This window comes from Musca autumnalis, unplaced genomic scaffold (genome assembly GCF_047663935.1).
Source record: "Musca autumnalis isolate F117 unplaced genomic scaffold, ASM4766393v1 scaffold_1, whole genome shotgun sequence".
In the NCBI taxonomy this organism is placed as follows: domain Eukaryota; kingdom Metazoa; phylum Arthropoda; class Insecta; order Diptera; family Muscidae; genus Musca; species Musca autumnalis.
The window spans coordinates 266747728-266763360 of record NW_027411644.1 but is presented as its reverse complement, the minus strand read 5'-3'; the positions used below and the strand labels follow the sequence as shown (position 1 = coordinate 266763360).

The 15633-nt window shown below is 33.1% G+C and overlaps 1 protein-coding gene across 4 annotated transcripts in view; it reads right to left on the bottom strand.

The window, feature by feature from the left end:
- The window catches only part of Pde6 (phosphodiesterase 6), a 444092-nt gene that overhangs the window by 347900 nt on the left and 80559 nt on the right, over positions 1 to 15633 (bottom strand). For 3 of the 4 annotated variants that reach the window (XM_073961122.1, XM_073961123.1, XM_073961125.1), the window contains one exon: positions 13725 to 13747. The exons of the other annotated variant lie outside the window; for it this stretch is intronic. The gene's annotated coding sequence lies outside the window, so the exon portion shown is untranslated. The remainder of the gene's footprint in view (positions 1 to 13724; positions 13748 to 15633) is intronic. 4 annotated transcript variants of the gene reach the window in all.

The window sequence follows — 15633 nt, the reverse complement described above, 5'->3', positions numbered from 1 at the left end:
CAGACAGACAGACGGACGGACATTGCTCAATCGACTCCAAATTGTCTGAAACACATTTCGTCCAAACATACTTGGGGTCTAAAACCATTATTTCGATTAGGCACATTTTGCCCGTATGAAAGTGTATATACCCTCGTTAGCATAAATGCTGAGGGTATAAATATATGCGTATTGCGAAATTTGATATAATTTGGGCGCCCAAATAGAAATACGTATCAAGTCAACGATCAAATTGCGTCTAACTGCACGGAAGCGGTGACGTATGGTTTAGAACAAAAAAGGTGGGGTAATTCGCGGAAGTGTTTACTATACCTAGAATTCAATATTTTGCGCCTAGCTAGTATTTAGAATTTTGGACTTTTGGCCGCCTAATTACTCAATATCTACCTATGTCGTCGGCACGCGAGTTTTTGACAAAAACAAAAACTTTTTATTATTATTTTTTAAAAAATAACAGTTCGTGGTGCACATGTTCACTGCACATTTAAGTTCTTAAGCAACCCTTAATGTTCGTGTGCGTGGTACAGTGTGTTTGGCTAGAAATCAGAGGTTTCGTGTGTTCAACTCGGGCAGGGAGCGAAATAAAATAAAGTAAAACAAAAGTAAGAAGTTGTTGAAATTAAAAACAAATTCTCCACATCAACTGTTCTAAAAACAGAATTTTTTTCACCTTACTTTTCAACTTCTATTGGCCACGGAATAACTAGTTATTCTAGTGGTCATAAAATAACAACAGTAAGTAAGAAGTTGTTGAAATTAAAAACAAATTCTCCACATCAACTGTTTTAAAAATAGAATTTTTTTCACCTTACTTTTCAACTTCTATTGGCCACGGAATAACTAGTTATTCTAGTGGTCATAAAATAACAAGAAACTGAGTGCGACATGCCCTTGTAAAAATAATGGGGAAGAAAGGGGATATGAGAGTAGTTACGGCTGCCAAAAATCCCTTACGAAACCCATGATTTTGGGAGGATTTTTTTGCTGGGCACGATCTCTTTTTAAATTTAATGAATGGAAATGGAATAAATGTTATTTTAGTAGTAAATAAGCAAAATTTAATTAATTTCTGCTTCACAGAAAAACATTAAAAATTCACCCTAGTATATATTCATTCCATTTTATTTTTTTATTTTAATTTCTCAATATTGATTACACTATGCAACGCTGAAAATGCAAACAACTTCTAGTATGCATTTTTTGAAAGTACAGTTTTGTCCTGTCAGATCCAGTTCGGATTTTATGGCCTCATCTAAGCCGGGCTAAATCTAAACTTTTTTGCATTTATCAGGCCTTTATCTCAGAAACGAATAGGAATTTGGCCTTGCTTTCTTTAGCAATATTGTAGCCCTAAACTACATAGTAGAACTTATCTTTTGAAAAAACCACATAAGAAAAACTCCATCTAGGGCATCAAAATCTATAAAATATAGAAATCTATACGTATAAAAGAGCTTAGTGATGACTGAGTGAGTGACTGACTGGCATATCATCGCCCAGACGAAACCGCTAAAGCTAGAAAGCTGAAATTTTGACTGTGGGTTGCTCTTGGAGTGTAGGGGTGAGATAAGGCTGGGTTTTTGGAAATTCGACCTAGAAGGGTACGAAAATTACTAAAAGGTACTAAATATGGTACCCTTTGTATTAGGCAAACGGGAAGAGCTAGAATTCTAAAATTTGGAATGAGGGTAACTGATGGAGAGTTAGAAAGATGTACCAAAGTGGTTTTGGAAATTCGACCTCTAAGTGTACGAAAAGTACTAAATTTAGTACCAATTGTATATTTTGAACGGTTTTAGCTAGAAACTTGGAATTTGGTATGGAAATGAAGGTTGGGAAGTGGTGATTATAAAAGGAAATAGTTTATGAAGTTTGTACTCATGTGTACGAAAAATACTAAATGGTACTAAATTTAGTACAATTTGGATTTGGTGAACGGATAGTGCTGGAAACCTTAAATTTGGAATTAAGATTACTGTTGCAGAGTAGGATTGAGATATGTGGGTAGTTTTTGAAATTCGTACCTATGTGTACGAAAAGTACTAAATGGTACTAAATTTGGTACAATTTGGAATTGATTGAACGGATAGGCCTGGAGACCTGACATTTGGAGTTAAGGTTACTGTTGGAGTGTAGAATTGAAGAAGATTTGGAAGTTCGTAATTATGGATACGAAAAGTACTAAAATGTAGTACTACATTTGTTACAATTTGTATTTGGGTGAACGGATAGAGCTGGAATCCTGAGATTTGGAATTAAGATTACTATTGGATTGTAGGATTGAGGAAGTTTTGGAAATTCGTACTTTTGGGTACAAAAAAACTTTTCGTAAATGGTACTAAATTTGGTACACTTTGGATTTGGGTGAACGGACAGAGCTGGAAACCTAAAATTTGGGATTAAGATTACCGTTGCAGTGTAGGATTGAGATATATTGTTAGTTTTGGAAATTCGTACTTATGTGTATGAAAAGTACTAAATGGTACTAAATTTGGTACAATTTGGAATTGATTGAACGGATAGGCCTGGAAACCTGACATTAGGAGTTAAGGTTACTGTTGGAGTGTAGGATTGAAGTAGATTTCGAAATCCGTAATTATTGGTACGAAAAGTACTAAATAGTACTACATTTGTTACAATTTGTATTTGGGTGAACGGATAGAGCTGGAATCCAGTAATTTTGAATTAAGATTACTGTTGGAGTGTAGGATTGAGGTTGTTTTGAAAATTCGTACTTATGGGTACGGAAAGAAATTTGGAATTAAGATTACAGTTGGAGTGTAGGATTGAGGAAGTTTGGAAATTCGTACTTATGGGTATGAAAAGTACTAAATAACACTAAATGGTACAATTTGAATTAGGGTGAACGGATAGCGCTGGAATCCTGAAATTTGGAATTTAGATTACAGTTGCCTGTAGGATTAAGCGAGTTTTGTAAAATTCGTATTAATGGTTACGAAATGTATTAAATTTCGTACAATATAGATATGGTTGAACGGAGAGAGCTTTAATTCTGTATTTGGAATTAAAGTTACTGTTAAAGAAAAGAATTGAGGTAGTTTTGGAAAATCGCAAAATTTGGGTTTGAGGGAACTGCTTGAGCTGGAAATGAGAATCGCGGTTGGTATAAATGGTTGATATAAGAAGGTAATTTTTTAATACCCACGTGTACGAAAAGTACTAAATATGGTACGTCTTTGTTATTGCATGAACGATAATGTAAGGAGTTTTTAATGCGTACAAATTCTGAAATGAGGGTCGTTGATGGCTGAAATGAAATGGGAAATACTTACTATTAGGTAACGAAAAAGTACTAAATGGTACTGAAATTTGGTATTAAGATTGGATTTAACTAACATTTGAAATTCGTTCTTATGTGTACCAAAAGTACTAAATTATACTTAATGTGATAAAATTTGGATTTGGTGAACGCATCGAGCTAAAATCCTGAGGATAGCAGTTGGGGTATAGAGTGGAGTTAAGAAGGATGTTTTACAAATTCATTAAATTTGGTTTTAGGAGAACAGATAGATCTGTAAATGGGTATCGTTGTTTCGATATAGTTTTTAATATAGGGATGTAATTTTTGAAACTATTACATATTATAAGTACTATATTTGGTACCGTTTTGGTGTTGCATAAAGGGATATAGCTGAAATTTCGAATTTTTGTATTAGGTTATGTGTTAGTATTTAGGTATGGAGGTATGGAGAAATTAGGTATGGAGTTCGCTGAGGGCTGAGGTAATGAGCTGGTGTTGGAAATACATTTTAATATCACAAATTCCGAAATTACAGCTACTTCGGTTGGAAAACGTGGATACAATTTTTAAACTACCCGTACCGTTATAATGAAAAGTGGGACTGAAATTTAAAATGTTGACTCGAGGATGCAACAAAGGTATTTTTTTTTTTTTTTTTTTTGAAATTCGAACAAAAGTTGTACGAACAGCATTTAAATGAAATTAAATGTCAATTAAAATAGGTATTGATACATCAAAATTGTTAGTGTTCACCAGTATTGTTTATTTGTATATTCTTCCTTTTCCGCATACGAAGTGGCGGGCATTTTGCTAGTGTTTACATAATTGCTGAAATTCTGGTCAGTATCGGCTAAACTATTGGAAGTTGAACCAAGTAACCTTTTGCAACAATCTTCCAAATAAAGTTCTCAACAATTCTTTAGAACATTTTGAAACTCTAAAATGCTTACTTCATGTTGTTTCAGCGGTATTTTGCATCCTATTTTTACAACACGTACATATTTCAAACATAGTTCTCACCAACAGTTTATTCTCGCATTTCGGATTTCACCACATTATTGATATATTTATTAAATCGTCGTTGAAAAATGTACTGAAAACAACGGCATAGAGGTATTTTACAACAATGACATGTTCTGAAGAGTTGTGCATTACAGGGAATATTTTTCCAAAAGAAAATATTCAGAAAAAATTAACGGTTTTGGAGATACGGTGCGAAATGTATACAAATTGTGGAATTTTTGCATATATTTTGAAATTTGAGGCAATAAAAGTAGTTTTTCGAGTTCATTATTTCTCCAAATATGTTATTCTTGTCCTTATCTACAAATTTGTTTCAGAGGTCAGAAGAAGATTGGCATTTGTTTCAGAGATATAGCCCCGAATTTCTTTAAAAAATCAATATTTAACCATGTTTAGATGGAGCCATAAAATCCGAGCTGGACCTGGCACAACAAAACCCAACTAGGGTTTCTTGTCGTTTGGGTCTGTACTTTCAAAAAAATCCTCAGTTAAAAATGTTGCACAGTATTATCATAATTTTTGATCTCGTCTTCCACAAAAACTAATGACAAAAATGCTAACACCGCCATAACCGCAAATTAATTAATTTGTTATTGGTAGTTGTTAATTGAAACTGTTAAAGGTTTTTAATGTTAAAATTGCGACATGTAAAAAGTAAATTTTTATGTTACCAAAAGCACTTTAGTCTAATTAATAAATATAAAACAAAAAAAATATATATTTACCTTTTTTCGGCTATATAGTCAGTAAAAAGCTTTAATGACACAAAAAAATAAAAATTCTTTGTTTCGTTTCGTTTCTTGTTTTGTTTTTTTTTTCAGCTTTATTTCATTTCGCAACACCTGCCCCTAATGGACAAGGCCATTAAACATGGTTTTTAGTACCCAACGATACTTAAATTAATGTAAAAAGTAATTCATGTTGAGGTGGTTTTTATTTACTACTTGATTGTAAATTTGAAGTACGCTATTTTTGTTGACAAAACATAAAGTAAAAAGCAAATAAACTAATTATTATAAGGACTAAATGGCTTTTTATCTATCGTCATCATCGTCAGCATTTTCATCAATGGCATTATTTGCCTAATACACCAACGCACACGCACAAATATTGTGTGGCCTTAATATTTTAACTAAACTAATTGTTTTAATTAGCCACCAGGTTCTGTTGTTGGCTGGCTACCTTTTTTCGGCCCGGAAGATCTGCAATGCGTATGAGTAATAATTGATTTTTTATGACATTAAATAAAAATGTTTTCCATTTGACGCATTGTTCAGATGATTATCACCACAGTAGGCCAGCCAACACGTTGCTCTGTCATTTACGTTTTATTATTGTACAACAACAAAACTTAATTAAAACATGTTTAATTTGTTCGAGTGTAATGAAAGAATAACATGACAATACTCATCGCCATCGTGCGGTAGCTCAAATTGTATTTCATAACGTATACGCAACACTGCTGCCTACAACGTAAATTTAGTGCAATTATCACGAAGTCATTAATGTTTCATTACATTTTCAATAACAACAACTACGAAGAAATAACATTTATTGCTGTTGTTCTTATTTTAACGTAAGAAATACTTTATTTTTTTCCCCACAACAAAATAAAAATACGTCATTATGTAGGGAAATAAAAATTCACTTTTATTTTATATTACTTTTGCCATGCAACTAACTATCATTGTTCTTAATAGCAGTTAATTAAACCTGTAAAGAAGTTTTCAACCCACTCAGAGCCCAAAGGTGGCAAATTATTGAACATTTGATAAAAAATATATTGTTAGAAGTTCTTAGTAGGTAAATTTAATTTTTTTATGAGCACATGAGCCATTTTTTGTACATATGTGAGAAAAAATCCTGGCTTCATATCTGTTCGCGTTCACAAAATTGAGTACTACATATACATACATACATATATGATAAGTAGACAGCGGAATCCTATGCAAATGCATATATGGTTAGGATGGTCGTAGAGAAAATCTGATTAGACAGAAACTCGTTTTATCACAAAATAAAACTAATTAGTCCCAGAAATTTTTGTATATTTTGCATATCGTGCATATTTTTTACATCTTTTTTACATATTTGCAAAAAATTAGCAAAAATATATACAAGGATTTGTGCTCTAAAAAACCCACCGAAATGGCTGAAATGTGGTATTAAGTCTTCGTTGGGGGTATGAAACTTTACACCTGAAAATTTTCCGCATGGGTCCACGTCTTCATATAGCCCCCATTGAACGGTACCTCCCGATTGCCGATATTTTGAAGGTTGTGGCCTCAACATTTAATATCAATCCGTAGATGCAACAATATTACTAAAAATAAATATCCAAAATTACAAACACATTTTAGGGTTAAGGTCGTACTTCATGTGAGTTTTGGCAAAATTGTCATACAAAAAAACATTATAGACGAATACCGTCAAAGACAAAAATATTCTCCGCTAAATTTCACTATAAATCACTAAAGAAATGAAATCTCTATTTTTATTACATACCAAGGAAATATCGGTATCAATTTTGCCACAAAAAAAAAAAACAATAAAATAAAATAGCAGCGCAAGTTCCCACCATTTCTAAGGTTTGGAAATATTTGAGTTAAGATTACTTGGAATCCTTGCACTTTACGAGGGTAGTTCGGAAACTTCTTAGCCTAGCACAAAAAGCGCGGTATAAACAGAAAAAAAGTTAAGTGTTTTGGAAACTTCCATCTCTGTTATGAACACATGTTAAATTTTGTTTCGATCTGGCAACTCCTTCATATAGAAACAGGTGTTCAAAAACGACGCATCCGCAATTTTTTTACAATGGAAAAATTAGAAATGCGTACTGGCATTAAATATTTACATAAAAAATGTTTATCGGGACAAGAAATTCATAATGATATGGTGAATGTGTTACACGGTGCTCTTGAATCAAATTTAAATGGAAGGTGCTTACACCTGGGAAGTTTTTGCGGATTCTGAAACTACAATGTTCATAGATGCGAAAAATCAAAAAACTAAAAAATCGCCGGAGCGCTTTTTAAATAAATAGCAATGCAAGTAGACATTTTTAGGGTTTGTTTAGGTTTTTGCGATTTTGCTTGGAAACCGTAAGTCGTATCAAAATGGGAATAAGGTAAATGATGTAGCTATCAAAAATCTCTACAAGATTGGCCTTTACGGTATTTTCGTAGGTTTTACCATTTTTGAGATATTGAAGTTCAAATTGGGACAATGCACTGACTGTATCGTCCTCTTATAAGACAATGTCATGAAGGATACGCCTTAACTAACTTTTAATGAAAACCGCTTACACAGGGGAAATTTTTGTGAATTCTGAAACAGCAATGATCACAGATGAGAAAAAATCCAAAAACAAGAAAAAATCGATGTAGGGATTTTTAAATAAATCGCGGTCAAAATTCACATTTTAGGTGTTTATTAGGTTTTCACGATTTTGCTTGGAAACCGCAAGTCCAATCGAAATGGAGCTAAAGAAAATGTTGTTGCTCTACAAGATTGACGTTTATGATTTGTTCTCAGGCTGTACCATTTTTGAGATAAAGAAGCTCAGTTTACATTTTTAGGTTTTTTTGTTAGGGTTTCGCGATTTTGCTTGAATACGGCAAGATTTATCGGCATGGGACCTGAGAAAATCTTATAGCTGTGAGAATTCTCTACAATACGGGTTTATGTAATTTTTCCTAGGTTGTACCATTTTTTTAGATATATAAGTTTAAGATGGGAAATTGCAGTCATGACATTGTTTTATAAGGAGACGATACAGAATTGAATTGAATTTGAATTGTCCCAATTTCAACTTCTATATCTCAAAAGTTATAAAACCCACGAAAATATCATTAAGGTCACTTCCTTTATTTCCATTTTGATACGACTTGCGGCTTCCAAGCAAAATCGCAAAAACCTAAACAAACCCTAAAAATTTCAACTTAAATCGCGATTTATTTAAAAAGCGCTCCGGCGATTTTTTTAGTTTTTTGATGTTTCTCATCTAAGAACATTGTAGTTTCAGAATCCGCAAAAACTTCGCAGGTGTAAGCACCTTCCATTTAAATTTGATTCAATAGCACCGTGGTTAGGTGAAAGTGCTCCTTCATATGCAACAGTAAAAAATTGGGTTGCTGAATTTAAACGTGGTCGTACAAGCATTGAAGATGAACCAAGTAGTGGACGTCCAAAAACAGCAACAACAACAGAAATTGTAGCCAAAGTGCATGACATGGTATTAAATGATCGACGAATAAAAGTGCGTGAAATTGCTAATATCATGGGCATCTCAAATGATCGAGTCCATTTAATTTTGCATGAAGAACTACAGATGAAAAATGCTTTTTCCAAATGGGTGCCGCATTTGTTAACAGTCGATCAAAAACGCATAAGAATGAACATTTCTCAAGCTTGTTTGGATCGTTTTAAGCGAAATAAAATGGATTTTAAGCGTCGTTTCATAATTGTTGATGAGACATGGATCCACCACTATACTCCAGAGACAAAAGAACAATCCAAACAATGGACTGAAGCTGGAGGAAGTGCCCCAAAGAAGGCAAAAACAATTCAATCGGCTGGTAAGGTTATGTCAACGGTTTTTTGGGACTTCAAAGGTATTTTATTGATTGACTATCTGCAAAAGGTTAAAACAATAAATTCAGAGTACTATTGCAACCTTTTGGATGAATTAAATGTACAAATTCGAGTAAAACGTCCTGGCTTACAACACAAACAAATAATTTTTCATCAAGACAACGCACCAGCGCACAAGACTGTTTTAACAATGGCTAAAATCAACGAATTAAAGTACGAGTTGCATGACCACCCACCTTATTCTCCTGATTTAGCTCCCAGTGACTTTTACTTGTTCCCAAATCTAAAAAAATTCCTTGCTGGCAAGCGTTTTACCTCAAATGAAGATCCAATTACAGTTGTAAGCCACTATTTTGAAGACCTTGAGGAAAACTATTTTAATCAAGGGATAGAATTTCTAGAAAAGCGTTGGGTTAAGTGTATTGAAGTTTCAGGAGATTATATTGAAAAATAGAAATATTTTTGAAAAACTAACTATTCTCTTTCATTGATAGGCTAAGAAGTTTCCGAACCGCCCTCGTAGCTATATGGTGACTTTGCCAACTTTACTAACAATAATGCGAGGAATATTTTTCTTTCAAAATTAACCCTTGTGCAAGCCATAAAAGGTGTATTTTTGATCCTTTTTTCCAAAAATCGTTAAAATCTCATATAAAATGTGATGGTATCTGAAAAAAATATTCTAGAAATTTGTTCGCCATACAATTTTACTATAGGTCCTAGAATACATCAAAACTCTAAATTATACCCAAACGCCAGGAAGTGACCCTATACTATATTCTGACATTCTGTATATACCTGCAAGACAAAATATCACATAAAAACGAAAAGTGCAAATATGTGCAGGATGTTTCGATGGAAATTGGTAAAAAAAAAAAAAAACTTATCCCTTTTTATGAAATGATAAGGTTCACAGCCCAACTCGATCTTACTCACAACTGTTTTCATCATTTATTGTGAAACTTTACCTCGAATATAATCAACAAATACGGACATCAATTTAGAAAAACGCTGTTTATTTGGGATATTATAATATTTTAATAAACAACTAAAATATTGAGAAAAAAAGTTTTCCAAATTGGATCACTTTGACCTGCTTTTACACCCACTTACTAAAAAACAAACTTATGTATCGGTTTCAGCATACATTTTGGGAGGCAATGGGGTTGTGTGCACCCTAGGTACATATTTGGAGCCAAAATACCGGACCACGCCCCCTTTTTGAAATATGAAATCTATATCTTTTCAATACATTATTTTTCCAAAACTACTGAACCTAATTTCATGCAATTTTCAGAAAATGTTCAGGAATATCCCGTGGTCCAAAATGATATATGTATATTTGTAGACGAAATTAGGGAGCCTATTGTTTTATAACACTGTACAACAAAATGGAGCTCAAAGTCTGGGGGTGGAAAATTTCTATTGGAGATGAAAGCCCTTGGTGATTATATACAGAACCCCGAAGGACAGATTCGCCGTGAGTCGAACTTTCGCGATATGGCGTGATGAATATTTTGCTGGAGACCCACTAAAATTCAGTTACGTAACTTTTAACACTTGCAATAATGGGTCACCATCCCAGAATTCAACCCGCCATAACTCAAAGGTTCGACTCACGGCGGATCTGCCCTTCAGAGTTCTGTATGTCCTCACCAAGTGCTTTCAGCTCCGAAAAGAATTTTCCACAACCAGGTCAAGATCATAATTTTTTTCACGCACAGAAATGTATCCTCAAAAACGTTAAGAAACGGTTCAAAAATACGGTTTTTTTGTTGCAGCACTATAACCGCTTAAAATGTCTAAAGCATATTAGTCATATCTGATTGACAATTTTAATAGCTTTCTAATGATAAACATATACGGTTAATCGGTTCATAAAAACCGGATAAAAATTCGGTTATAATATCAGAATAACAGGTTCCATAATTCGGATATCCGGATATTTATTCCAAAAAATAATGAAATTAACGTGCTTAGCAAAACGAGATCGAACTGTTTTACTGACTCAAAGAATTCTGGGTCATCAATAGGTTGACAATAATATATTGAAATAAATAGATATAGGGCTGTCTGAACAAGATTCGGGTAAAAGTGAAAAACGACCGCTTAAACAAGATTTTATAGATTTTATGTATTTGGGAACCGTATCTAAAATCTCCCGAGCGACATTTTTGTAGAATGTTCCGAAGCTGAAAAATGTCATCTTGTGCCACTTTTATTACGGTTCTTGAAATAAAGGACGAAAAGGACATGGAAGGAAGCGAGATAGAAGGTCAAAATGTCCTACGAAAAAATCTTCATTTGATGTGACTGAAGACATGTCATCTTAAATATAAGCTTAAACAACAGCGAACAGAGATATAACGCTGATTCCAGATGGCTTTTAGGGTCTCCAGCAAAATATTCAGCACGCCATATCGCGAAAGTTCGACTCACGGCGAATCTGTCCTTCGGGGTTCTCTATATACTCACCAAGGGCTTTCATCTCCAATAGGAATTTTCCAACCCCCAAAATTTCGGTTCACATTGTAATTGCTATATTTTCTAAACTAATGAGTGCATCGGCATGCAAATTAATTTTCGAGACAACGCACATAGGTTTCAATCAGGAAATTTTTGGCCAAAACCCTATTTTTGAAGTTTCGAAATTTTAATATTTTTTTGCACAGAATAATAAAAAACACATCAAGTCATCTGAAAATAATCAGTTTTTGTAAATAACGTTAGTATTCGTTGATTGGCGCAGTACCAAAGTTGACACTTTTTTATGTAAAAATAAAACAGACTTTGTGCTGTAAAATATACAATTTATGTTGTATTGCGTCGTTGCATAAATATACAGAAGTGAGACCAAAGTTATTATGAATCGGGAAGCTGTTAATGAGTACTTTCATAATATTTACAAAAAGAACTATGAAATTTGTAAAATTAGCGTAATAAAATCAATGTTTTTATATATATTAAAAATTATTTTTTACACATATTTTTTAAAAATACTTAAAATTTTAAAAAAATGTCCAAATATGTCCACCACCAAATCGAATTTGAAAGATAGCAGGGGGTCTGTACTAATAAATTCAGAAGTCAAATCGTGCTCAAATTTGCCACAGTTAAAATAAAGTGGATTTTTTTATTTTAAGATGGGAGAATTTTTTGTAAATACCTGTTGTGACTGTACGTAGTATACAATTGAAATAGAACGGTAATACCCACATCTATCAACCGATTTTCCTTAAAATTCATATTTAAGGGTTTCAGAGTGTAGAAAACAAGTGTGTATAATTTTTTTGAAAATAGGTCTATTTTTCGTCATAGCCCCCACATAAAAGTGCCGTCCGATTTTAGATATTTTGTGGATTTTACCGACACTTTTTGACCGATTCGGCTGAAATTTGGTATTGTGACCTCTTGGAAGATATGAATCCTTCGCACCAAAAATTATTAACATAGGTCAATGTTTTGGTTTAGACCCCACACAACGGGACGACCCTGTTCAACAAATTTTGGCAGTTTTTGGCCATTTTGGTCGATAAAATGTAAGAATTGCTGTTTGTACACATTTATTATAAATAATACTCAATTTCAATACAAAATGGACGTTGAAATAGTTTTGGCCAGAAAATTTGGATTTGGAACCATTGTGCAACGGTGGTTGCGCCCCAATCAAGAAAAACGATATATTTACAAATTTCATTAAATGATAAGGTTCAACGGTCCATTAGCCATGAAAAACTAAAACATATACATAAGTCTCAATAAGCGGGAGATTTCGACTTAACCATTTTTTTACTTTTATAATCAGATCGCTTTAGGATAAAGACATGGGAAATGGACGATGGTAAATCCTAAACAGCATCAATGAACGAATAAATAAGTCCGTAAGAGAATAGAAGAAAGAATAGAAAGGGGGCTGGGTACCTCCCCTATGCCCTATTTGTTCAAAACGCCATTTTAGCACGTCCACGTTTTTACATATGTTATATATCCAAAACTACTTAACGGGTTTTCTTGAAAATTTCAGAGAATGTATAGGGATGTCAGTGGAGAAAATAGGTTAAATATTTGGTTGTATTTGTTAGAATTGGAAAGCAGTGTACCCCTCATCCTATTGCGAGATGTGGATCCCAACTCGACTCAAAAAACTAGAAAGCAATGTGAAAGAATCACTATAATTAAAGATTAAGGAACTATTGTGTTAATTACTCTGATTCCTATGATATCAATTTTCTATTCGCCTGGAAAAGAGCTTAGTGTTACTATAAAACTATTTTAAAGGCCAGCAACGTGGACCGGGTCGGCTAGTTTAAAATGAAAGCGTAAAAATACGTCATATTTTGATGCTACCCATTTATGAGTTTCGAAGAAACCCCTTCTTTAATATTGAGCATCTCAACCCACTGTGTGTCGAGTTTGTAACTTTCTATTGTCTATTATTTTCATCTTATTCTTGTTCCCCTTATTTGTGAATACAGTCGCTTTTCTTGTTTCTTTGTGGTAGGAACACTTATTTTCAAAACAAGAAATACTTGTAAAACTCCAAGTACCCAACAATATGCAGAACATTCTATAAAACTTATGCACAATTTACGATTTTTGTATTTTTTCCCCTTCCTTGTATAGATGAAATCAAATTTATTTTTTTTTTTATAAAAAAAGTTTATATCCAGTAGCCATCACGCCTTATGTGTCCCAAATTTTACATGAAAATACCACTGCATGACATAAATAATCCTCTTTAGAATGCGACAGTTGAAAGAAGATTATTTCTATTTGTGCAATAAAGTGGGTGAAATAGATATTTCCAATATATTTTTTAATCTTTAAAATTATAATGAATACTTACATTCAATGTATTCAGTTTGGGACCTAAAATAAAAAAAGGAAAATATTAAAAATTATACATTTGATTTATTTATTTTTATTTTTAAATTTTATAACAAATTATCTAATTTGTATACCCCATCTAATGTACATGTATTGGGTAATATTTATAAGGTATATCAAATTGTGGGTATCGATAAACTTTTACGACCTTCGACAATACATTTACGAGTACGACGGTTTTTTGTTTGAAATTGGATTTGGGATTTTTCATATTCCCAATAGCCTATAGAATAGAATTTTATATCGCATCTACATGAAATATTGGTAACTGGTTTAAATGAAATGAAGAGTCTTAGTTGTGCCAAAAGGAAGGAAGGAAGGAAGGAAGTTTGTGTGCGTGTTAGTTTGTATAAATACTTTGAGGAGAAGTGCAAATTCTACAAAAAAGCGTTGCTTTCTCATCCTTTATTGACTTGATTTTATGTGTCACAAACAAATTAAGTTATTTCATTTTCTATGCAAACTTTCTTTTCTCCATTTTAAAGTTTATCACTTCTAAGAAAATACGGGTAAGAAGAGGTGTGCTTTATAAGAATTATACCCGCTATTTTCTAGATAAGCTATGTATAAAATATAATCTGCCATAAAAATCTGTCAAGGTTTTATGAATATTTAATAACAAGTCATATAACCAACACAATTATTAAAGGAAAGAACGCGACATAAAGTTTAATGCTGTAGCAAATGAAAATTATCGCGAGAAAGGTTCAAAGAAAACCAACATCCTTTCAAAGTGACAGCAAAACATGCACAAATTAGCATATAAAATACGAGTATCACAATAAAGTCGAAAGTTTTATATTAGGGAGAAAACTCGTAAAAAGTTCAAAACACATATCCTTAGGTACTTACAATCAAAAAACAAACAGTACCGAGGAAAAATTCAAATCCATTAGTCATTATATAACCCATTACAAAGTAATGTAAAGAGCAATAACTACTTACGTTACTCCTTACTAAATAATGAGTATGGTGACACAGAGCACCAACTACAAATCCAAGTGTTATGTGTTCAACGCTCACCGTCGACACGCGATATTTTTGTTAACAAAATAAACACAGTTGGTCTTGCACAAGAAAGCGATTAAACAACCCTTAATGTTCGTATGCGTGGCACAGTGTGTGGTGTGTTCGGCTACAAATCAGAAATTCACGGATCAAATTAAGCTAAGAGAAAAATAAAATAAAAAATATGAAATGTGTTGAAATTGAAGACAAATTCCATTCATAGACTAATGAATCGTATAGACATCGATTTGCTCTCAGAATTTATCTTCGAATTTTCGAACATAGAGAGATGGCGTTAGTAGTTTTATTTAAAGTTACTATAGATTTTAAACTATTTATTCTGATAAAAGATAAAATATGGATAATCTTTGGCCAGATCTACATCCTCACACCGACGTAGCCAGGGCTCGACCTTTTCGAATGTTAATAAAATCTAGATTATTGAGGTCAATGTTTATATTTTATTTATTGCGGATTATTTCCAATATTTCGAAATTACATTGAATTTCATCTTCAAGGATTTTTCTGTCGATGACTCTTTGAATTTTATTTTAGGAAGTACTTTCAATGGATGCACATTTCTAAAATGATCGTCTTTCCTTCTTCGGCAAAGGACTTTGTGACGACGAAACGAAATCAAAAAAAAAAAAACTGCTCGGAAACAGATTCTCCTTCGTCAACATCTCAACAAGTATCAGTCGGCTTTGCGGACAGGAACTGAAACTTTCATCTATGGACAGATCGAATAGCGACTACACAACCAAAATTCTTCAACCCAAATCTATGTATTAGGAGATTTTCAGATTTTATCATTGATCAGAAGTGTTGCGGGGGAGGTACCTGAAGAAATTTACCGACCG